Source organism: Gossypium arboreum, chromosome 3 (genome assembly GCF_025698485.1).
Source record: "Gossypium arboreum isolate Shixiya-1 chromosome 3, ASM2569848v2, whole genome shotgun sequence".
Classification (NCBI taxonomy): Eukaryota; Viridiplantae; Streptophyta; class Magnoliopsida; order Malvales; family Malvaceae; genus Gossypium; species Gossypium arboreum.
In genome coordinates, this window is record NC_069072.1 from 9,809,717 (window position 1) to 9,835,306 (window position 25,590).

Sequence of the window (25,590 nt, forward strand, 5' to 3'; positions counted from 1 at the left end):
GTCTTCGTCACATTGGCAAATGAAGCGGATCCTATCCATTTCATGAAGTAATCTATCACTACAAAAATAAATCGGTGTCCATTAGAAGCTTTTGGGGAAATTAGCCCTATAACATCCATGCCTCACATAGAAAAAGGCCACGGCAAAGTCATGACATGAAGGGGCGAAGGGGCTACATGAATTTTATCACCATAAATTTGACATTTATGGCATTTTTGTGAAAAACTAATACAGTCACTTTCCATCATCAGCCAGTAATAACCGAGTCTCATAATATTCCTGGCCATAGTGAAACCATTGGCATGTGTCCCACAAATTCCTTCATGGACATCTTCAAGTATTTTTCTGGCTTCAACAGCATCTACGCATCTCAAGGGCACTTAATCTTTTCCTCTTTTGTACAGAATGTCCCCATCAAGAACAAATCCTACTGCCATTCTTCTGATTGTTCTTTTATCGTTCTCATTTGCTTGTTTGGGATACTTTTGATTCTTGACATATTCTAAAATATCATGGAACCATGGCCGTCCGTCTGGCTCTTTTTTAATGCTGAAATAGTGTGCAGGGACGTCGTACATGCTCATTTGGAGAGGCATTATTTTTGTTTCTCTATTTGCTTTGAACATTGAAGCCAAAGTGGCCAGGGCATCAGCCAATTGGTTTTCTTCTCATGGAAAGTAATTAAAAGTTATTTCTTTAAACTCTTTGATCAGTTCCGCCACTAGATCACTGTATTTGACTAATTTCGGATCTCTTACTTCCCAATCTCTACGGATTTGGTAAATCACCAGCGCTGAGTCCCCGTACACCTCTAGAATCTTGACATTTCATTCAATAGCTGCGCGAAGATCCATGATACAAGCCTCATATTCCGCAATGTTATTGGTATAGAAGAAGTTCAATCTAGCGGTGAACGGATAATGGTTCCCTTTTGGTGATATCAAAACTGCTCCAATCCCATGCCCCAATGTGTTCGATGCACCATCAAAGCTCATCTTCCATGACTTCTCTTTTGATGACTTGCACTCTTTTTCTGTAATGCACATCAAGTCTTCATCCGGGAAATCAAATCTCAATGGCTCGTATTTATCCGTTGTTCGAGTTGCTAAGAAGCCAGCTATTGCGCTTCCTTTTATCAACTTTTGACTCACATAGACGATGTCGTACTCTGATAGTAAGATCTGCCACCGTGCCATTCTTCCTGAGAGTGCAGGTGATTCCATCATGTACTTTATGGGGTCCAACTTTAAAATTAACCATGTCGTATGATACAACATATATTTCCTGAGCCTCTAAACTACCCAAACCAAAGCACAATAGAATTTTTCAATTCACGAGTATTTTGCCTCATACTCTGTGAATTTTTTGCTGAGATAGTAAATCGCCTTTTCTCTTTTCCCCGACTAATCACGTTGCCCCAGTACGCAACCCATTGAATTTTCAAACACAGTCGGATACAATATTAACGGTCTTCCTGGAATTGGCGGTACTAGCACCGGGGGACTAGACAAATACTGTTTTATCTTGTCAAAAGCCACTTGGCACTCCTCGTTCCATTCTCCCAGATTATGTTTTCAAAGGAGTCAAAAAATTGGGTCACACTGGTTGGTAAGTTAAGCAATGAACCGAGCAATGTAGTTCAACCTCCCTAAAAACCCTCTGACTTCTTTTTGCATACGCGGAGGTGGTAGTTCTTGTATGGCTTTTATCTTACCTGGATCAACTTTAATGCCTCTCTCACTAACGATGAAGCCAAGTAATTTCCCCGAGTTAGCCCCAAACGTACATTTGGCTGGATTAAGCTTCAGCTGGAACTTTCTCAATCTTTCAAACAACTTCCTAAGGTTTCCAACATGCTCTCATTCCCCCTTGGATTTGGCGATCATGTCATCGACATAGACTTCTATTTCTTTGTGCATCATGTCATGAAACAACATCACCATGGCCCTCTGATATGTTGCCCCAGCGTTCTTTAATCCGAACGGTATCACCTTATAGCAAAATGTTCCCCACATCGTTACAAAAGTAGTTTTCTCCATATCCTCAAGAGCCATCTTTATCTGATTATAACCCCAGAAACCATCCATGAACAAAAACAATGAATGTTTGGTTGTGTTATCCACCAATGTATCGATGTGTGGTAAAGGAAAATTATCTTTAGGACTTGCTCGATTCAGATCGTGATAATCCACACACATTCGTACCTTGCCGTTTTTCTTCGGTACTGAGACTATGTTAGCTACCCATTGTGGGCACTTGGAGACTTGTAGGAAGCCAGAATCGAATTGTTTCTTGACTTCTTCTTTTATTTTAATAGCATTTCAAGTCTTATTCGTCTTAGCTTCTGTTGAATGGGTTTGCATTCTGGTTTCAGTGGGAGTTTATAGACCACTACATCCTCATCCAATCCTGGCATGTCCTGATACGACCATGCAAATACATCTTTGTACTCATGAAGCAAAGCGATCAAATCATGTTTGGTGTTATCTAAAATGGAGGTCCCAATCTTCACTTCTTGCCTCTTTTCTTCATTTCCCAAGTTTACTATCTCAACAGATTCTTGATTAGGTAGAATCTGTTTATCTTCTTGTTCTACCATTCTTAGTAAGTCAGGAGACGAGACGTAGTCTTCAACATTTTCCTCAGCTTCGAACTCTCCTAAACAAATAGCTTTCTAGAAATCAATTTTAAGATTTGTAACGGGTTTGTTCATACCGTCGATATCTGAGCACCTGAAAGCTGAATGGAAAAGAAAACTATAGAGGAGCATCAAAGTATTAGGACCAACAAGCACAATGCCATGATGTGAGATATATGCAATGACAGGCTGTGAGAAGAGGGAAAAAGTATGAAGTTAATGATACAATAAATACTTCTTCTATACTAATAAATATTTTATTCATTTTTTTTAATTTCAATAAATAAGGCAACGTACCGATTTAACATTAAGCCGTTGATTTCATCGCTATGTTGCTTGAATATCATTGGCTCGTGTTAAAAACGAAACGTCCTTCTCAAAAAAAATTGAAATTATAAAAATTCTCGTGTTTTGATCGGATCATGATTAAATGTTGCACTGAACTCGCATTTTCAAAAATTAAGACAACACGTGTTTAACGAGATACCAATTTTAGGCGTCGCGAGGGTGCTAATACCTTCCTCGTACGTAACCGATTCTCAAACCTTATTTTTTCTCTGGCTTTTGACGAAGACCTAAACTCGGCCTTCTTTTTGCTTAAAAAATAAATTTTCTTCTAAAAGAAAAGAAGATTTATTAGGTGTTCGACCACACCTAGAAAAAAGGATCGGTGGCGACTCCCTTTTTATAAAAATCGAAAGTCGTTTTTAAATTTTCAATAAATCGCCTCAATTAGCGACCGAAAGCAAAAATTTTACGTCGCTACAGCTGGCGACTCCGCTGGAGATAGATTTTGAGAGTCGAGTCTAGAATTAAACTCGTGTTGTCAAAATTTTCAAAATTCCTTATTCAAATTAATATTTAGTCATGATCCTTAAATTTTGTTTTTGAAAAGTAATGCATTTGCATCATGTTGTAAATATTCTTCTAACTTGTTTTATCTTGTTGTTCTTTAGCTCTAAGTTTTTATGGTTTTAGTTTTTTAGTTTAGTTTTTAAATAAAACATAAAGGTTTGTAAGTTTCTCCCCACACACTGTGCACTTGCATTTTGCATAACATGAGCTCTCTACCCGGGCTCCATCCGCTTAAGTTGAAGTAAACGCTATGCCTTCGTAAGTTAACTCGTCCCTCCGCACAGGCTAGTGAATACTTCCGGGTTACACACAACTTATGCTTTCGTGAGTTAACTTGTCCCTCCGCATAGGCATAAGTAAATGTAATCCCTCGAATTGAATTCGTGAGCCTGTGATGGGATACGACCGAGCCTTCGTACTAGTCTTAGTAGATGATAGTACGAACAATTTGAGTACCTGTCTAGAACCAACACCTCATATAGTAAACCATACGAGCCATCTAACTAGAGCCACGCCGAACCTCCGTCTGTCAATAGTCACCAAAATAAGTATACGGGAGAAACGCCTCTTGCCTTTCATTTCCTTTACATTTACACTGTTTTTACAAAAGAATTGAACCGGGTAGCTTAATTTGTTGAAGTTTTCAGAGTTTTTCCCAATTTATATTTGTTGTGATTGCTAACAAAGGTTGTTTATTTTCGTTTTCATGTTTCATCATGCATTATAGGCATCTTGATTAGAAAGGTGTTGATTAGAGATTGGTTGCCAAAAATGGGTTTCTGATGGATGAGTCAATTACACAAGTAACCAAGAAAAATGTCGTGGTTCGAGACTGGTCTTTGAAGACTCAGAAAGCGAAGGGGATAGTTTAACGGAAGAATGTATCTCTAATCTTCCCGAGCAAGTAGCTACAAATGTTCATCAGAATAACCTCGAAGACTTGACTCAGATTTGGAAACAGTGGGACTCAGATACTAGGGGGATTTTCACTGAAAAGTACGGGGATATAGCTCACTTGATCACCATCAACGTAGACGAATAGTTGATTCAAGCCCAGGTTCGATTTTGGGACCCAGCGTACCGATGTTTCACTTTTAATCATGAAGATATGACTCCGACCATAGAAGAATATGCCGTTTTGCTTCGTGTTGACAATGTACAATTCAACAAGATATATGTGAAAGAGCCTAAGCCAATGACCTTCAAGAAAAAGCTAGTGAGGTTGACCGGAATGATCGATATATGAGCTGAAAAATGGATAAAGAAAAAGAATGAAGTCAGTTGTGTTCCGTGGTTTTCTCTGCGAGACTTAGTTCACAACCATCCAGATATTGCGAAGAGAATGGATCTGTTTGCTTTGGCCATTTACGGATTGATCGTCTTCCTAAAGGTTTTGGGGCATGTAGAAGTCGCGGTAGTAGATTTCTTCGAAAGGTTGGGGCAAGGGATCAACCTCGTCCCAACTATCTTGGCCGAGACTTTTAGATCTCTGAGTAGTTGTAGGAGAAAATAAGAAGGACGTTTTATCAGATGCGCGCAGTTGCTTAATGTCTGGATTTTGAGCCATTTCTGGAAAGTAGAGCGCACACCTTTCCACATGTTCTCAAAAACATTCGCCCCATTAAAGGCTTACTTTGAGAAAGATTGGCCGAAAGATGTCACCGAGCAACACTGGGTTTCCGTTTTTCAAAACCTTCACGCTGAAGAGATAACCTAGAGAGCACCATGGATTCATCTTTCATTCTGATATATAAATGCGGAAGCCAAGACTGGGTGTCTCTACTTGGATTATGGTGAGGGGTTGGATATGTTCCATTAATGGTTCAAAGGCAGTTTGCTTCACGAAAATTCATACCCACCATCGAAGGGTTGGCACAGTCAGAGTATGCCCTTACAGGTGAAGGTTACATGAAAAAAGTCCGGGATACCGCAAAGGCTTGGAAAGAAGTTCACTTAATGGAGTTAGCTCTCTATGCTGATACTATCACTCAAGATTATGACATATGGAGAAAACAACGAGTGAATAGTCAAAAGTCTCATCGACGAATTACACTTTCTAAAATCCTTTCTCAGAAGAAATGCCATCCGAGCTGGAAGTAATAAGACACGAATTTGAACGTGAAAAGGCTAAATTGTTACGGGATATCAGTTCTCTTCAAGAGGAAAACTACCAGCTAAAGATCGATGTTCAGATTGAAAAGTCTCAAACCTTGAAAATCCAAAAAGAAGCTGAGATCATGATAAATGACTTAAGGGACCTTCATTTGGAAAATAAGAAATTAAGAAGCACTGTAAAAAATAGTGGTTTGGGCAAGTCGTCAACAGAATGGAAGGAAGAAATTAGCAATATCAAATGTGGGATTGAATTCTGGAAAAGGAAAGCAAAGAAAGAAGAGGAAAAAGCTAGCATGCTATGATAGAGTTAAGGAAGAAGAATGCTGAGTATGAAACTGTGTCTGCAGAATTTGTGACTAGTCAGTCTAAACATCAAGAACAAAGAAGGAGAGTACGAGATTTAGAAAAAACACTGCAAACTCAATAGCAACAGTTGGATAATCTCTTAAAAGCCTTGGAAGAAAAGAATAGTCAGTACGACCGAGACACTCACACTTACAAAAGAGCTCTCCAAGAAAATGAAATGCAACTTGGCTTTTTGATCAATGAAATTCGCAAGGCAGCTATGCAAGTTGTGCAATTATCAGATGAAGTCAAAGCTCTCAGTTGCCAATTCCCTCCAAGCCAAAGATCAAGCATGTCAGAGTTTTTAGAACAAGTGAAGAAATAAGGCGATATGGCTACGAAATTTGTGTAACTGTTGAATCAAAAAATGGCAAAACATTTTGTAATAGACTCTTTTGATAAATGAAATGCCTAAGTATGGGGCTATCTTGAAATCAACACCAAATTCTTGCATATTTATGCATGACTAACATTCATTCGTCATTTATTCAATATTCATTTGTCATTTATTCATTCATCCATTCATTACATGTACATGTCCCATAATCATTCACTGAGGTTAAAACCGTATAATCCGCAGTTACGACACTACAAGTCTGGAATCACGCCATTCTTATAGGACGCTCTGAAAAGCTAGAATTATGGAAGCCGAGTTCAATGAGAGAATTGAAAGGATGGAAAGGACCCAAAGAGAATTACAATAGCAGTTGACCAAGTCACAACAGGAAGCAAGAGATCTGATGTTAAGATATCGAGAGGAATCACTCGAGCAAAGAGATCAGATGGCCAAAATGGAGATGATGACAGCTTTGGTCAAAGGAAAGGGACCTATGCAGAGTCCTGACACTATAGAGCCTCAGCCAAGAACTAATAATGATCAGGATCCGCTTTATCCCCCAAGATTCACTCCACCTCACGCCCATGCAACGCAAAGAAGATATCCTCAAGGGGAACCTGCAAGCTTGGAGCAACGACCCTTACCCCCTGCTCATCTAGGGTAAGGTATATTTGTATCAAACCCCGGAGCTAATCCTATTGATCCCAATGTTCCAGATTTGGATAATCTGGTAGAAATAGCCAGGTTGAAAATGGATGATCATGATGTTCAGGATAAGTATAAGAGTTCGGAAGAAAGACTCAAAGCGATAAAAGGTACTGAAGCCTTCTCTGCATTGAGTGCTAAAGAGCTCAGTTTGGTGCCCGATCTGGTTCTGCCTCCAAAATTCAAAGTACCAGATTTCAAAAAATACGATGGCACGAGATGTCCAAAGATGCATCTTGTCATGTTTTGCCGGAAGATGACTGGTTATGTGCATGAAGATAAATTACTAATACACTGTTTTTAAGATAGCTTGGTCGGATCGGCTCTTCGATGGTATAATCAACTTTGTAGAGAAAGGATCCGATCATGGAAAGACTTGGCGTTAGCATTTTGTGAACAATACAAGCATGTATCCAACATGGTGCCTGATCGGCTAACTCTGCAGATGATGGAAAAGAAGCCAACAGAGACTTTTAGGCAGTACGCACAAAAATGGAGGGACATCTCGGCCCAAGTAGAACCCCCGTTAACCAAAACTGAAATAATGGTCCTCTTCATCAATACTTTGAGAGCACCGTTTTATGATAAGTTGGTAGGAAGTGCCACGAAAGACTTGGCAGACATTGTAATATTCGCAGAACTTATAGAAAATGCCATCAAAAGTGGAAGGATGGAAGGTTCCGAGAGCTCAAAAACGGCAGCACCTATAAAGAAAAAAGAGGCAGAAGCCCATATGGTAGGAACTGAGAGCCACCACACTTCTAATCCTTACCCAGTCCAGCCACGACCTCGATATCGCCCACCTCCAAACTTTTATTATCCTCCCCAAAGCCCTTACTATCAAGCACCTCCTCCTTACCCCATCTACGCCACAGATAACCAAAGACCATTTGCCATGTTCCCACCAAATACCATGCCTGCTCAAAACCAACCCAAAAATGAACAAAGACCGACAAGATCCAATCTTGAAAAAACCCAGTTCACCCTAATTCTCGTCTCGTATGGAGAGCTGTACCCAAAATTATTAGAAAAACAGTTAATATCCCCACATTGTATGGCACCCCTAAAGCCTCCATACCCAAAATGGTATGATCCAAATGCTAGTTGCATGTACCACGCTGGAAACCAGGGGCATTCTACAGAAAATTGTCTGGCCTTTAAAAGGAGGGTTCAAGGTCTTATTATGTAGGCATTCTATGATTTGATGGTGCTGGCAATACGACTGAAAATTCGCTCCCTAACCACACTGAAAGAAACGTAAGCGTGGTGACAAAAAAAGACAGATGGCGTGTCAAAAGTTGTGTTTCTAAAATAAAGACATCGCTGCGAAAGATTTGGGAGGTAATGGTGGAAAAGGGGTTGTTCTGTCATCCCAATAGAATTTTCAAAGAAGGAAATATAAAAATTCAATATTTTTGTGATTTTCATAGGATTAAGGGGCATGACATCCAGTCATATGAAGGATTCAAAAAACTATTTCAAGACATGATAGACAATAAAGAAGTCGAGATCTTTAACAAAAGGGAAGAGGCCAATGAATGAGGAGTATACATTTCTGATAATCAATCATCAGATTTCCCTTATAGTACCTATCGACCATTAGTGATTTATTATGATGCAAAAAAGGATCAAGTGAAACCAAAGATGATAATTGAAGTACCATCCCCGTTCCCTTACAAAGACAACAAAGCAATACCATGGAAATATGATGTCAACATTATCATACCTGAAGGTGAAAAATCCAAAGTTACAGTCGAAAATGTTGGCGAAGTAGGACACTTCACCCGCAGCGGGAGGTGTTATTCTAAAGAGGTCAAACCAATGAAGAAGACTAATGACTTGAAGCAGAAAGCAAAGGCACCGATGAATGAGGCCGAGGTCAAACTTGAGACTCCACCCAAACAAGAAATTAAAAGGCTTGTGAATGAAGAGGAAGCACATGAATTCTTGAAGTTCATCAAGCATAGTGAGTATAACGTCGTGGAACAGTTAAGCAAACAACCGGTATGAATCTCGGTATTATCCCTACTGTTGAATTCAGAACCACATCGGAATGCTTTGCTAAAAGTGTTAAATCAAGCTTACGTGGCGAGCAATATATCTGTCAAAAAGCTTGATAGGTGGGTGAATAACCTGAACGCGGATAATTTTATTTCTTTCAGTGATGACGAAATACCGCCAAATGGTAAGGGCTCCGTAAAAGCATTGCATATCACAACCTGTTGCAAGGGTTATATAATACCGAATGTGCTCATTGATAACGGGTCAACACTCAATGTCATACCTTTGGCCACCTTTTCTAGAATTCCAATTGATATATCTTATCTGAGGCCTTGTCACTCTACAGTAAGAGCATTCGATGGGACAAGACGAGAAGTCATGGGAAAAATTGAAATTCCTCTAGAAGTGGGCCCCTATATATATGACATCGAGTTTCAGGTTATGGACATCATGCCCTCATATAATTTCCTTTCAGGAAGGCCTTGGATCCACTCTGCTAGGGCAGTTCCTTCATCTTTCCATCAAAAAGTGAAGTTTATCATGGATGGTCTTTTGGTCACTGTCGTGGTTGAGGAAGACATTGTCACATCTATCTCTGTTGATACACCATACCTCGAAGTAAGCAAGGATGCAGTAGAATGTTCTTTACGTTCCTTCGAATTCATCAATACTACGTTCATTGCTGAAGGAAATAAAATTCTCATGCCTAAGTTGTCAAGAAATACCAAGATGGGAATTAAGCTGACTGTGGGAAAGGGAGCCCGAACGAGGAAAGGTTTGGGAATATACCAGCAAGGGATAGTGAGAGCTCTAAAACCAGTGCCCCATAAGGCTCGATATGGTTTAGGGTTCGAACTGGATATACGAAAAAGAAGAAAATAGTTGCAGAAAGATCGAGAAAGGCGGATTGCAAGAGTCTTAGGCCGAGAATTTGAATGGGAGCCCATAGCGTACCCTCATTTGTCAAAAACATTTACATCTACAGGAATGATACACCCCGGGCAAGACAATCCACGAAGCACGCTGTTATTAATTGAAAGGGGTCTTTAGAATGTCAGTATAAATGTCATTGACAAAAGAAATAGTGCAATTAAAGATGTTTCAATGATACGCCCTTGTCCTCCTGGATTCGTTTTGAACAATTGAACTGCTGTGGATCTCCTTGTAGTTTCTAAGTCTTTTCCAGAGTAATGCTCAATGTTAACACTCTTCTTTTTATGTGTCCCTAAGTAATAGTAAGGATTCTTTTGTAAGAGCTTATGATTTGCTCTTTATCATTTAAATGAACATTAATGGAGATGCATTTTTTCATGGTCTTTTCATTCTCATTAACTTCATACTTTTTCCCTCTTCTCACAGCCTGTCATTGCATATATTTCACATCATGCCATTGTGCTTGTTGGTCCCAATACTTTGATGCTCCTCTATAGTTTTCTTTTCCATTCAACTTTCAAGTGATCAGATATCAACGATATGAACAAACCCGTTACAAATCTTGAAATCGATTTCGAGATAACTATTTGTTCAGGAGTGTTCGAAGCTGAGGAAAATGTTGAAGGCTACGTCTCGTCTCCTAACTTAATAAGTCATTGCATATATTTCACATCATGCCATTGTGCTTGTTGGTCCCAATACTTTGATGCTCCTCTATAGTTTTCTTTTCCATTCAACTTTCAAGTGCTCAGATATCAACGATATGAACAAACCCGTTACAAATCTTGAAATCGATTTCGAGATAACTATTTGTTTAGGAGTGTTCGAAGCTGAGGAAAATGTTGAAGACTACGTCTCGTCTCCTAACTTAATAAGAATGGTAGAACAAGAAGATAAACAGATTCTACCTAATCAAAAATCTGTTGAGATAGTAAACTTGGGAAATGAAGAAAAGAGGCAAGAAGTGAAGATTGGGACCTCTATTTCAGATAACACCGAACATGATTTGATCGCTTTGCTTCATGAGTACAAAGATTTATTTGCATGGTTGTATCAGGACATGCCAGGATTAGATGAGGATGTAGTGGTCTATAGACTCCCACTGAAACCAGAATGCAAACCATTCAACAGAAGCTAAGACGAATGAGACCTAAAATGCTGTTAAAAATAAAAGAAGAAGTCAAGAAACAAGTCGATGTTGGCTTCCTACAAGTCTCCAAGTACCCACAATGGGTAGCTAATATAGTCCCAGTACCGAAGAAAGATGGCAAGGTATGAATGTGTGTGGATTATCACGATCTAAATCGAGCAAGTCCTAAAGATAATTTTCCTTTGCCACACATCGATACATTGGTGGATAACACGGCCAAACATTCATTATTTTCGTTCATGGATGGATTCTAGGGTTATAATCAGATAAAGATAGCTCCTGAGGATATGGAGAAAACTACTTCCGTAATAATGTGGGGAACATTTTGTTATAAGATGATACCGTTCGGATTAAAGAACACTGGGGCAACATATCAGAGGGCCATGGTGATGTTGTTTCATGACATGATGCACAAAGAAAAAGAAGTCTATGTCGATAACATGATCGCCAAATCCAAGGGGGAAAGAGAACATGTTGGGAATCTCAGAAGCTATATTAGTGAGAGAGGCATTGAAGTTGATCCAGATAAGATAAAAGCCATACAAGAACTACCACCTCCGCGCACTCAAAAAGAACTCAGAAGGTTTTTAGGGAGGTTGAACTACATCTCTCAGTTCATTGCTTAACTTACCAACTAGTGTGACCCAATTTTTCGACTCCTTCGAAAACATAATCCAGGAGAATGAAACGATGAGTGCCAAGTGGCTTTTGACAAGATAAAACAGTATTTGTCTAGTCCCCCGGAGCTAGTACCGCCAACTCTAGGAAGACCGTTAATATTGTATCTGACTGTGTTCAAAAATTTAATGGGTTGCGTATTAGGGCAACAGAATGAGTCGGGGAAAAGAGAAAAGGCGATTTACTATCTCAGCAAAAAGTTCACAGAGTATGAGGCAAATTACTCTTCAATTGACAAATTCTATTGCGCTTTGGGTAGTTCGGAGGCTCAGGCAATATATGTTGTATCATACGACATGGTTAATTTCAAAGTTGGACCCTATAAAGTACATGATGGAATCACCTGCACTCTCAGGAAGAATGGCACGGTGGCAGATCTTACTATCGGAGTACGACATCGTCTATGTGAGTCAAAAGTCGATAAAAGGAAGCGCAATAGCTGACTTCTTAGCAACTCGAACAACAGATGAATATGAGCCATTGAGATTTGATTTCCCGAATGAAGACTTGATGTGCATTACAGAAAAAGAGTGCGAGTCATCAAAAGAGAAGTCATGGAAGATGAGCTTTGATGGTGCATCGAACGCATTGGGGTATGGGATTGGAGCAGTTTTGATATCACCAAAAAGGAACCATTATCCGTTCACCGCCAGATTGAACTTCTTCTGTACCAATAACATAGCGGAATATGAGGCTTGTATTGTTGTGACTTGGTCAACTGCTCTTGCAATTCTCTTTGGGTCCTTTCCATCCTTTCAATTCTCTCATTGAACTCGGCTTCCATAATTCTAGCTTTTTGGCTCGTCCTATAAGAATGGCGTGATTCCAGACTTGTAGTGTTACAACTGCGGATTATACGGTTTTAACCTCAGTGAATGATTATGGGACATGTACATGCAATGAATAGATGAATGAATAAATGACAAATGAATGATGAATAAATGACGAATGAATGTTAGTCATGAATAAATATGCAAGAATTTGGTGTTGATTTCAAGATAGCCCCATACTTAGGCATTTCATTTATCAAAAGAGTCTATTACAAAACGTTTCACCATTTTTTGATTCAACAGTTACACAAATTTCCTAGCGACATCGCCTTATTTCTTCACTTGTTCTAAGAACTCTGACATACTTGATCTTTGGCTCGGAAGGAATTTACAACTGAGAGCTTCGGCTTCATCTGATAATTGCACAACTTGCATAGCCGCCTTGCGAATTTCATTGATCAAAAAGCCGAGTTGCATTTCATTTTCTTGGAGAGCTCTTTCGTAAGTGTGAGTGTCTCGGTCGTACTGACTATTCTTTTCTTCCAGGGCTTTTAGGAGATTATCCAACTGTTGCTGTTGAGCTTGCAGTGTATTTTCTAAATCTCGTACTCTCCCTCTTAGTTCTTGATGTTCAGACTAACTAGTCATAAATTCTGCAGACACAGTTTCATACTCAGCATTCTTCTTCCTTAACTCTATCATAGCACGCGCAGCTTTTTCCTCTTCTTTCTTTACTTTCCGTTTCTAAAATTCCATCCCACCTTTGATATTGCTAATTTTTTCCTTCCATTTTGCTGACGACTTTCCCAAACCACTATTTTTTATAGTGCTTCTTAATTTCTTATTTTCCAAATGAAGGTCCCTTAAGTCATTTCTCATGATCTCAGTTTCTCTTTGAATTTTCAAGGTTTGAGACTTTTCAATCTGAACATCGATCTTTAGCTGGTAGTTTTCCTCTTGAAGAGAATTGATATCCCGTAACAACTTAGCCTTTTCACGTTCAAATTCGTGTCTTGTTACTTCCAGCTCGGATGGCATTTCTTCTGAAAAAGGATTCTGGAAAGTGTAATTCGTCGATGAGACTTGTTGACTATTCACTCGTTGTTTTCTCCATATGTTATAATCTTGAGTGATAGTATCAGCATAGAGAGCTAACTCTATTAAGTGAAGTTCTTTCCAAGCCTTTGCGGTATCCCGGATTCTTTTCATGTAACCTTCACCTGTAAAGGCAAACTCTAACTATGCCAACCCTCCACCGTATGAATTGTGGTGAAGCAAACTGCCTTTGAACCATTAATGGAACATATCCAACCCTCCCCATAATCCGAGTAAAGGCACCCAATCTTGGCTTCCGTATTTATATATCAAAACTGAAGGACGAATCCATGGTGCTCTCCAGGTTATCTCTTTAGCGTAAAGGTTTTGAAAAATCGAAACCCAGTGCTGCTCGGTGACATCTTTCGGCCAATCTTTTTCAAAGTAAGCCTTTAATGGGGTGAATGTTTTTTAGAACATGTGGAAAGGTGTGCGCTCTACTTTCCAGAAATGGCTCAGAATCCAGACATTAAACAACTGCACGCATCTGATAAAACGTCCTTCCCCTTTTCTCCTACAACTACTCAGAAATCTAAAAGTCTCGGCCAAGATAATTGGGACGGGGTTGATCCCTTGCCCCAACCTTTCGAAGAAATCCACCACCGCGACTTCTACATACCCCAAAACCTTTAGGAAGATGATCAATCCGTAAATAGCCAAAGCAAACAGCTCCGTTCTCTTCGCAATATCTTGATGGTTTTGAACTAAGTCTCGCAGAGAAAACCACGGAACACAACTAACTTCATTCTTTTTCTTTATCTATTTTTCAGCCCATATATCGGTCATTCCGGTCAACCTCACTAGCTTTTTCCTGAAGGTCATTCGCTTAGGCTCTTTCACATATGTCTTGTTGAATTGTATATTGTCAACACGAAGCAAAGCAGCATATTCTTCTACGGTCGGAGTCATATCTTCATGATTGAAAGTAAAACATCGGTACGCTGGGTCCCAGAATCGAACCATGGCTTGAATCAACTGTGCGTCTACGTTGATGGCGATCAAGTGAGCTATATCCTCGTACTTTTCAGTAAAAATCCCCCTAGTATCTGAGTCCCACTATTTCCAAATCTGAGTCAAGTCTTCGAGGTTATTCTGACGAACATTTGTAGCTACTTGCTTGGGAATATTGGAGATACATTCTTCCATTAAACTATCCCCTTTCGCTTTCTGAGTCTTCAAAGACCAGTCTCGAACCACAACATTTTTCTCGATTACTTGTGTAATTGACTCCTCCATCAGAAACCCGTTTTTGGCAACCAATCTCTAATCAACACCTTCATAATCAAGATGCCTATGATGCATGATGAAACATGAAAACGAAAATAAACAACCTTTGTTAGCAATCACAACAAATATAAATTGGGAAAAACTATGGAAAATTCAACAAATTAAGCTACCCGATTCAATTCTTTTGTAAAAATAGTGTAAATGTAAAGGAAATGAAAGGCAAGAGGCGTTTCTCCCGTATACTTATTTTGGTTACTATTAACGGACGAAGGTTCGACATGGCTCTAGTTAGGTGGCTCGTATGGTTTATTATATGCGGTTTCGGTTCTAGACAGGTACTCGAATTGTTCATACTATCGTCTACTAAGACTAGAACGAAGCCTCGGTCGTAGCCCATCACAGGCTCACGAGTTCAATTCGAGGGATTACATTTACTTATGCCTATGCGGAAGGACAAGTTAACTCACGAAAGCATAAGTCGTATGTAACCCGAAAGTATTCACTAGCCTATGCGGAGGGACGAGTTAACTCACGAAAGCATAGCGTTTACTTCAACTTAAGCGGACAGAGCCCAGGTAGAGAGCTCATGTTATGCAAAATGAAAGTGCACGGTGTGTGGGGAGAAACTCACAAAACTTTATGTTTTATTTAAAAACTAAACTAAAAAAACTAAAACCATAAAAACTTAGAGCTGAAGAACAACAAGATAAAATAAGTTAGAAGAATATTTACAACATGATGCAAATGCATTACTTTTCAAAAACAAAATTTAAGGATCACGACTAAATATTAATTTGAACAAGGAATTTTGAAAATTTCGACAACACGCGTTTAATTCTAGACTCGACTCTCAAAATCTATCCCCAGCGGAGTCGCCAGCTGTAGCGAAGTAAAATTTTTGCTTCCGGTCGCTAATTGAGGCGATTTATTGAAAATTTAAAAACCGACTCGATTTTTATAAAAAGGGAGTCGCCACCGATCCTTTTTCCTACGTGTGATCGAACACCTAATAAATCCTCTCTTTTTTTAGAAGAAAATTTATTTTTTAAACAAAAAGAAGGCCGAGTTTAAGTCTTCGTCAAAAGCCAGAGAAAAAATAAGGTTCCGGAGTCAGTTACGCACGAGGAAGGTATTAGCACCCTCACTACGCCCAAAATTGGTATCTCGTTAAACACGTGTTGTCTTAATTTTCGAAAATGCGAGTTCAATGCAACATTTAATCATGATCCGATCAAAACACGAGAATTTTTATAATTTCGATTTCTTCTAAGAAGGACGTTCCGTTTTTAACACGAGCCGATGATGTTCTCCCAACATAGCGATAAAATCAACGACTTAATGTTAAACCGGTACGTTGCCTTATTTATTGAAATTAAAAAAAATGAATAAAATATTTATTTTTTTAAAAAAAAACTCATAAATAAATAAACGTGCAAACAATGATATAATGAATGAAAAATATTAACATATAATATAAGAGCATCAAGAGAAAATGGAAACAATATTTACAATAAAAATAAAATAATAATAAAAATAATGATATGCTAATAATATAATAAGAAAAGCAAACTGATACAGAATGGGTAAGAAACAAAAATAAAAGAGTTAGAAATACATCAAGCAAATAATAAATACGACAATAATATTAAAAACAATAATAGTACATGCGATATTAAACGTAATAATAGTATTAAAGATGAAATAAAAACAATGAATATGTATACATATAATAATAATTAGTAAAGTAATGAAAAATGATGTTAAAAACATTAATAATGCGACCTATATACATATGTATATACATTAAAATATAAACATAATAATAGTATTGCAAAGTATATACATAATATTAAAGATATATACATATTAGAAATAATAATATTAAAGACAACTATTAATAATACTACATAAATATACACATATATATATTAAAATATATACATAATAATGATGTTACAAGTATGTACATAATATATATATATAAATAGTAATGGTGTTAGAAATATATAATATATACTGTTTGAAATATATACATAAAATAGTATAAAAAATATAACTAGTAATATTAAAATATATACATAATAATATTAAAAATATAATATTAAAAAATTATGTACATAACATATATAAAAATATATACATAAGATAATATGTAAAAATATAATATAGTATTCAAATATATACATGATATATATAAAATACAATATTAAAAAGTGTATACACGTAATATATATAAAAAATGCATATATAATATAATATTAAAATATTTACATAATATATACATATTAGAAATAATGATGTTAAAAACACCTATTAATAATATTACATAAATATATACCTATATGTATATTAAAGATATATACATTACATATTAAAGATATATACATATATAATAAAACATATACTAATATTAATAATAATAATAAGGATAATATAAAAATATATACATGAAATAATATAAAAATATATAACAAATGATATTAAAAATATATACATAATATATATAAAATATATAATTAGTAGTATTAAAAATACTTACATAATATATATGAAAAGCATATACAATATATATATTAAAATAACCATAGTACTATATAAATATATACATATATATGTGCACATAAATACTAATTGAAACTAAATATTAGTACTAATAATAATAACAAAATATTGATAATAGATATAATAATGATATTAATAAAATATAATAGTGTAAATAATATCAAAATAAAATAAAATACGTAAAAGAGGGTGCAAAAGAATAAAATTTAAATTAAAACAATATTTTGGGGTAATTTTAAAAATAAATAAAGGAAAATAGGATTGATTTGGATGTGCGCAAAACAAGGGAGGACTAAAAAAGCAATTATTCCTCCCCTCAAATCACAACACAGCAAGAGGGACTAAATCGCAAAGCGATATATACTTTAGGGCCAAATTAAAAAACGAAAAAGTACTTGATTGTAAAAGTATGAAAATACAAAAGGACCGCGCGCGCAATTAGACCCTAAGAGCAAAAACACACGGATCCTGAGTGGGTAGGGTCTAGTCGACCCGATCCAGGACAAAACGACGTCGTTTTGGGAGGCTATAAAAGGCCAATTTTTTTCAAAAAAATCATTTGCAGCCAAAGTGAAGAAAAATAAAAGGGAGAGAGGAAGCTGAGGGAGATTTCCGGCCACAAGGCCAGTCACCGTCCGGTCGGTGGACTATAGCCGGACCGTCGTCGGTCACCGCCGCCAACCACCGTGCACTATGGCCGAAAAAGGTAATTTTTTTTTATTTTTTATTTTCCTTTTTATTTATTATATATGTATAGCAGATTTGGAAGAAAAAAGAAAAAAATAAAAAAAAATTGAAAATGAGAAAATAAATGATAAAGTCACCTCTTTTAGTGCTTCGATTTGATTCTTTTGTATGAGATCTCTATGTTTTTTATGTTTGAATCTCTGTTTCGAATATTTCGTGTTTGTATTTAAGAAAAATGCCCCCCCTTTACACTGATTTTCAATTTGGCTTTTATAGCCATGTACATTATTTTTTATCATTAACTGTCCCCTCTCTTTTGATCTTTGCAGGCGAGTGGGTGCTAACACGGGCGGTAGAGGTGACCGATGGTGCAGGCGGTTAGTGGGTAGTTAGTCGGTGTCAGAAGCAAGTGGCGCCGAAAGTTGAGGGTAGGGTTAGGTTTTCCTTTTTTTTTTGTTTTCTAATTCGAGCTATACTATTGGGCTAAGGGATTTGGGTCTGAATTGTTTTGGGTTTGGGTAGATTGGGTTCAATTTAGTTTGGGTTAAATTTAAGGATTAGGCTTGGGTTAAAATGGGTTACTTGGGCTAATTGGTATTGGGTTTGTTGTAAATGGGTTTGATATATGTTGGGCCTAAAGTGTAAACGGGCCCAAAATTGGCCTACAACAATCCCTTAACATAAACACAACATAATAAGAAAATAAAATCAAAGGGACAGTAAAAATAGAATTGACAAAGACTGGTTGTGAACTCTAGCTTGTAATATAATATCATCCCATCCAATCAGTTAGAGAAGAAAGCTAATTATGTACCAAAAAAGACGGAGAAACTCTAGGTAAAAAATAACTTTCCATATTTATCACGAGCCTTCATAAGAGCTTCCTCAGCACTCTTAGCAACTATGTATTCCTCTTTACAGTCTTTTCCAACAATGTACCAAACAGGTATGCCTCTTCACAGTCTTTACCAACAATGTACCAAACAAGTATGCCTCCTCACAGTCTTTTCCAACAATGTACCAAACAGGTATGCGGTGCCCCACCACAGCTGTCTGCTTATGCACCAATCCTTGATATTTGTCTGCTAATGATTATAAATCTGTAATTAAAATAAACAGAAGTGAGCAAAGGCAGAAACTAGCCAACAGAAGTAAACTTAAAGTAAAATATCGATTAAATAGGAAGAAAGGTTAGAAAGGTCCCAGATGACAGTAACATGTGTTGAGAGGTGTTGAACTATGAAGAATGACAAAATGTGGCCATTCTCTCAACAGGGAGGGAGATTTAGCTAGATGGAGACTAGAAAATGACTAAAATGGTACCATCATCGGACATGATTGTGTCCTACCTGGAAACATGCATGTTTTCCAAAATTTTCCTTATGCTTAGAAGGTCCTTTAATTTGTGTTCGCTTAAACATGTTCACATGAGCATAAAATGCAGGTACTTTAATTAGGAAACGTAGATAAGGTAGAACAGCATGAGTTAAGGGAAAATGATAAGGTGAGTAAAGTTAGAGTCCATATGAAGAGTTATGCTTTCCATCATACCTTCTCAAATCTTTCAGGAATAATGGTCAATTCTCCCTTTTCAATTGCAAGAAGAGCTTTTTCAGCTAAGGGTTGCATTGTTACAAAAAACTGGAAAAGTAGGTAGAGAGAGGCCTCTTCCTCTCCCACTTACTCACAAGCTACAGCCACTGGGATTTCCTATGCCAAAGAAACACGTTAAGAAGGCTTCTCTTGGGGTAATCTCATCTCGTGCTTCTGTATTTCTTCAAACCGCTTATCTGCGACAATAGTTATTACTCACAACAGGCATTTTAAAGTATGCAGATGTGGGTTTGAAAGCTAAAATGAAGAAAACTATGTAAAGCAAACCGGTACAGACACGAAAAGAATTTGAACAGAAAATTTATAGAAGAAATAAGAGATTGAGAGAAAAGAGAAAAGAAACAAGAGAGAATACTGGAATTGTGTTAAAACTTTTCATAACCGTTTTTGTTCCTTCTGTCGAGTATATAAGGAATTCAAATAACAACCCACACTAACATTACAATAGACTAAAACACATCGTTTAACTAATAGCAAAAACGCACCGTATACTAGAACAAAAATGAGATAAAACGCAGCGTACAACACAAGAGAATTAACAGAAATAACGAAAATAAGAAAACCATTCCATAACAAATACTCCCTTCCTGAAAAGGATCCTTGTCCTCAAGGATCAAATGCAGGAAAACGACTCTGAAAAGCCTGTAGACTTTCCCAAATGGAATCCTCAGGGAAGGTGTGCGCCCATTCAACGAGAACCTCCACAGCAGCATGGTTCCCCTGTTTAACCATTCGTCTATCCAGTATTCAGATTGGAGTCTTGAGAAGAGCACCATCAGACCCCAGAGGTGGCAAGGTAGAAGCACTCACTGCTGAACCAATATGCTTCTTTAACTGAGAGACATGAAACGTAGAGTGGATACGAGTATTAGGCGGTAATGACAGTTTGTAAGAGACCTGTCCAACACGAGCTTCCACAGGAAAAGGTTTAAAATACCGAGGTGACAACTTCTGGTTCTTGAACTTGCGCAGAGAATGTTGGCGATATGGTTGGAACTTCAAATACACCAAGTCGCCCACATGGAATTCCCGCTCCGAACGATGCTTGTTTGCCATTTGTTTCATTCGGTCCTGAGCTCTAGTAAGATGAAACTTTGAAACTTGGCGCATAGCCTCCCGGTGTTGCAATGTACGATCAACAGTAGCCACTGAAGAAGCTCCAAGCAAGTAAGGCAAGTGAATAGGTGGGTCTTGTCCATAGAGAACCGCGTAGGAAGTTGTTTGAATGGCTGAATAATAGGTGGTATTGTACCACCACTCCGCCAAAGGTAGCCAAGACGCCCAAGAAAAAGGTTTTTCCCCAGTCATACACCTCAAATAACTCTCTAAACATTTGTTGAGAATTTCTATCTGGCCATAAATTTGAGGGTGGTAGGCAGTAGACAGCTTTAATTTGGCCCCCAAACGTCGAAATAATTCCTGCCAAAAGTTGCTCAAGAAAATTCGATCGCGATCAAATACAATCGACTCAAATATGCCATGCAACTTGTAAATATGATGAAGATATACTTGAGCCACAGTGAAAGTAGTGACAAGGTGAACCAAGGCAACGAAATGACCATACTTGGTCAAACGGTCAATCACCACAAAAATGGCAGAATGTCCTTGGGATAATAGCAGACCTTCAATGAAATCCATACTAATGACCGATCAAGCACAATCCAGTATAGGCAACGGTTGCAAAAGCCCAGGATAAGCAGAATTGTCAGCTTTGCAGCGTTGACAGACAACACATTCACGAACCCACTGCTTAACATATTTAAAAAGACCCTTCCAGTAAAGCAAGGCCAAAATCTGGTGATGGGTAGCATGGACACCAGAATGACCCCCAAAGCACTATCGTGAAAAAGTCCAAAAATGTGTCTTTGAAGCTGGGAATCATTGCCCACCACAACTTTACCCCGCCTGCGTAGAAAGGTACCAGTCATTATACCAATAACCGTAGCAGAAGGATTTTGTCCAAAGTACTGTTCAAATAAAGAATGAAGTTCAGATCTTACCTCCGAACGCACCTCCGACTTAATTCCTTCTTGAAAATCCTTTAAATGCACATCAATCCGTGCATCCAGCTGAGAAAACTCAACCTGCAACTGAGTAAGTTCTCCTTGCATCATGCCAAACTCTTGCATTCTTGTAGTCACTCCCTCCACAGCCATGAGAATCGACAGAGCTTTGATACCTTTGTCACAGAAAGAATTTGAACAGAAAATTTATAGAAAAAGAAAGAAGAGATCGAAAGAAAAGAGAGAAAAAAATAAGAGAGAATACTGGAATTTTGTGTTAAACTTTTCATAACCGTTTTTGTTCCTTCTGTCGAGTATATAAGGAATTCAAATAACAACCCACACTAAGTACAATAGACTAAAACACATCGTTTAACTAATAGTAAAAACGCACCATATCACTAGAACAGAAACGAGATAAAACGCAGCGTACAACACAAGAGAATTAACAGAAATAACGAAAATAGGAAAAACATTCCATAACAAATCCCTTAGAGTAGTCATGTTGCATTTGGAAGGAAAGACGTTAGACTGGCATCATTTCTTTGTGCATAGACATAGAGGGTTGCATCTGTTAACGTGGGAGATGTATGCTAGAGGAATTAGGGAACGTTTTGGAACTAATTCCTTCCTTGATCCCATGATTGAGCTGGTAACACTTAAACAACATGGATCTGTTGACCAGTTCCATGATGGATTTTTGAGTTTGTTAAATCAGTTGAACTTACCTAAATAATATGCTTTAAGCATATTTACCAGCAACTTGAAGACTGAAATAGGGCAATATCTTCTTTAAGCCACAAACGCTGGTCGAGGTTTATAATTTAGCTCGGCAAGTTGAAAATGTTGTACTGGGACCAGTAAAGAAGGGGTTCACTGTTGGTAGTGCAAGTAGTTTGTCGCGGCCTCTTTTCCCCATTTCGAGAGGGCAGCAAGGAACGGGGAACGTTATTCCAGCAGGGGGTCAGTGAATAATAGTTCAGGACAAAGAATTCCATCTAAGTCCTTGTCACAAGCGGAGTTGGAGGACAGAAGGAAGAAGGGCCTTTGTTTTTGGTGTGGCTCGAAGTATTCACCTGGTCATAAATGTTCTAAGTCTCAATTGTACCAACTTATTATTGAGCTAGTATGGGAACAAGGTTTTTGTAGAAATCAAAGTATTTGATACTAAATAGAACATAAATCAGAGTTTTTATATACAACCTATGACACTACTTTAGGAAACTCTAAGTTAGGAAAGATACTAAATAGGAGATATGATCCCTTAAAATAAGGGATTTTAAAAAAAAATATCTACAAAATATTCCTAAAATATTTACAGAATATTCTTACACTCCCCCTCAAGCTGGAGAATATACATTGTATAATCCCAGCTTGAATAGGAATTTATTGAACATGTGTTTTGGCAAAGCCTTGGTAAGAATGTCGCAATCTGTCCTTCCGAAGGAATGTAAGAAAGAGTGGTTGTCTTTTGTTGACTTGATCAGCAATAAAATGCCTATCAATTTCAACATACTTTGTTCGGTCATGTTAAACTGGGTTCTTGGCAATCTGAATGGTAGATTGATTATCAGACAAAACTTCAAAGTGATCCTCCTGATTTGTGCCAAGTTTTTTTAGTAATTTAAGTAGCCAAATTCCTTCGCATATCCCCAAAGCTAGTTCTCTAAATTCAACTTCAGCACTACTTCTTGAAACAACAGATTGTTTCTTACTTCTCCAAGTTGTAAGGTTACCCCAAACAAAAGTGCAAGACCCACTAGTGGATCTTCTTTCGGTGAGATCTCCAACCCAACTAGAGTCTGTAAAAATCTTAACAGCTTCATCTTGTGTCTTCTTAAACATTAAGCCGTGTCCGGAGTTTTCTTCAAGTACTTGAGAATTCTATTTGTCTGCTGCCATATGCTCTTCAAGAGGATTAGTTATGTGTTGACTTATCACATTTACGGAAAAGCTATATCCGGCCTTGTCAAGGATAAGTAGATTAGTTTCCCAACTAACCTTTGAAATTTCTCTCTGTCTACTAAGGACTCATCTTCTTTATTGAATCTCAAGTTTGCCTCCATTGGTGTATCACCGCTTACGACCAAGAAAACCAGCTTTTTTGAGTAAATCAAGTACATACTTTCTCCGGTTGATCACAAGTCCTTCTTTTGATCTTGCCACCTCCATTCCTAGGAAATACCTTAGCTTTCCCAAGTCCTTGGTTTCGAATTCCCTGTTTAACAACTTCTTCAAATTGTTAATCTCTTCCTCATCATCTCCAGTAAGAATGATGTCATCCACATACACAATTAGGATAGCTTTCTTATTTGTAGAAGTTACCTTGATGAAAAGCGTATGATCGGCAAGGGACTGCTTGTAGCCATTTTGAAGAATGACTTTAGTGAACCTCTCGAACCAAGCTTTGGGTGATTGTTTTAACCCGTATAGAGACTTGTTGAGCTTGCAAACCTTGTTGCTACCTTCAATAGACTTTGAGCCAGGTGGCAATTGCATATAGACTTCTTCCTCAAGCTTGCCATTAAGAAATGCGTTTTTTACATCAAGTTGGTGTAATTTTCAATCGCAATTTACAGCCAAACTTAAGAGTACTCGAATAGTGTTAAGCTTTGCCACAGGTGCAAAAGTTTCTGTGAAGTCTATCCCATATGTTTGCGTGAAACCTCTAGCCACTAGTCTAGCTTTGTATCGTTGGATACTGCCATTGGAGTTATACTTTACAGCAAAGATCCATTTACACCGATGACCTTTTTTCCTTGAGGAAGGTCCAGTAATGGTCCAAGTAGCATTTTCTCTAGTGCACAAATTTCCTCTTCAATGACCCTTCTCCATTTTGGATCCTTTAGAGCTTCACTATGCTTGTGGGAACCGTTCTTTATCCAAAGTTGTTGTAAATGCTTGAAAAGACGGCATCAATGAATTATAACCATAGAATTTTTCAATAGGATGCTTGGTGCCTTTGTTTAACCCCTTTTCTAATAGCAATAGGAAAGTCATCTAGAGTAGTGGACTTCTTGATTTCTTCTTCTATTTTGGTAGTGGACCCAAATCCAATTCTCGGCAAGAATCAGATTGCAAAACAGTCTCGTGGATATGTCTTCTTTTTCTTGTGTAGACACGAAGTTGTTTGGGTGGTGGTGTTTTTTGAAGACTATCAATTGGAGTAGGTGTATTTTCAGGAAGAGTGTTTAAAGTGAGTGTAGGTGAATTAGTCATAGGTACTACAGGAGAATCAATGGGAGCATTCACAAGTGACAGATCTGCAGGTAATGGCGAACAAGATGGCAATTCTGAAGGTTGAGAATGAAGATTAGGAGGAGGAGATACTTGTTGTGGCTGAAAATCACTCCATGTTTCCCCCTGATTTTCAGCCTGAGTGAAATAAGAATCCTGCTCATAAAATGTTATATCCATAGTGGTGAAAAATCGTTTAGAAGGAGGATGATAGCATTTATAACCCTTCTTAAGTGAAGAATACCCAACCAATACACATTTTAAAGACTTGGGATCTAACTTGGACTTATTAGGAGCAATATTTTGGATAAAAACAGTGCAGCCAAAAATTTTAAATGGCAGAATGGAGGAGATAGGCTTAAAATGAGGAAAGTGCTGCAAAAATATAGATTGAGGCGTTTGAAATTTTAAAACCTTACTAGGCATCCGGTTGATTAAATATGTGACAGTTAATAACGCTTCCCCCCACAAATATTTAGGAACATTAGTGGTAAATAGAAGAGAACGAGTAACTTCAAGAAGGTGCCTATTTTTCCTTTCGGCAATGCCGTTTTGCTGTGGGGTTCCAACACAAGAACTAATCTGAACTATGCCATTTTCCTTAAAAAAATCACCTAAAGACCTAGCAAAAAATTCAC

General features: G+C 37.7%; 1 pseudogene; it reads right to left on the reverse strand.

The window, feature by feature from the left end:
• LOC108455130 (valine--tRNA ligase, chloroplastic/mitochondrial 2-like) overlaps positions 1-20,425 on the reverse strand; it is a 56,497-nt pseudogene extending 36,072 nt beyond the window's left edge.
• Between the last annotated feature and the right edge of the window lie 5,165 nt (positions 20,426-25,590).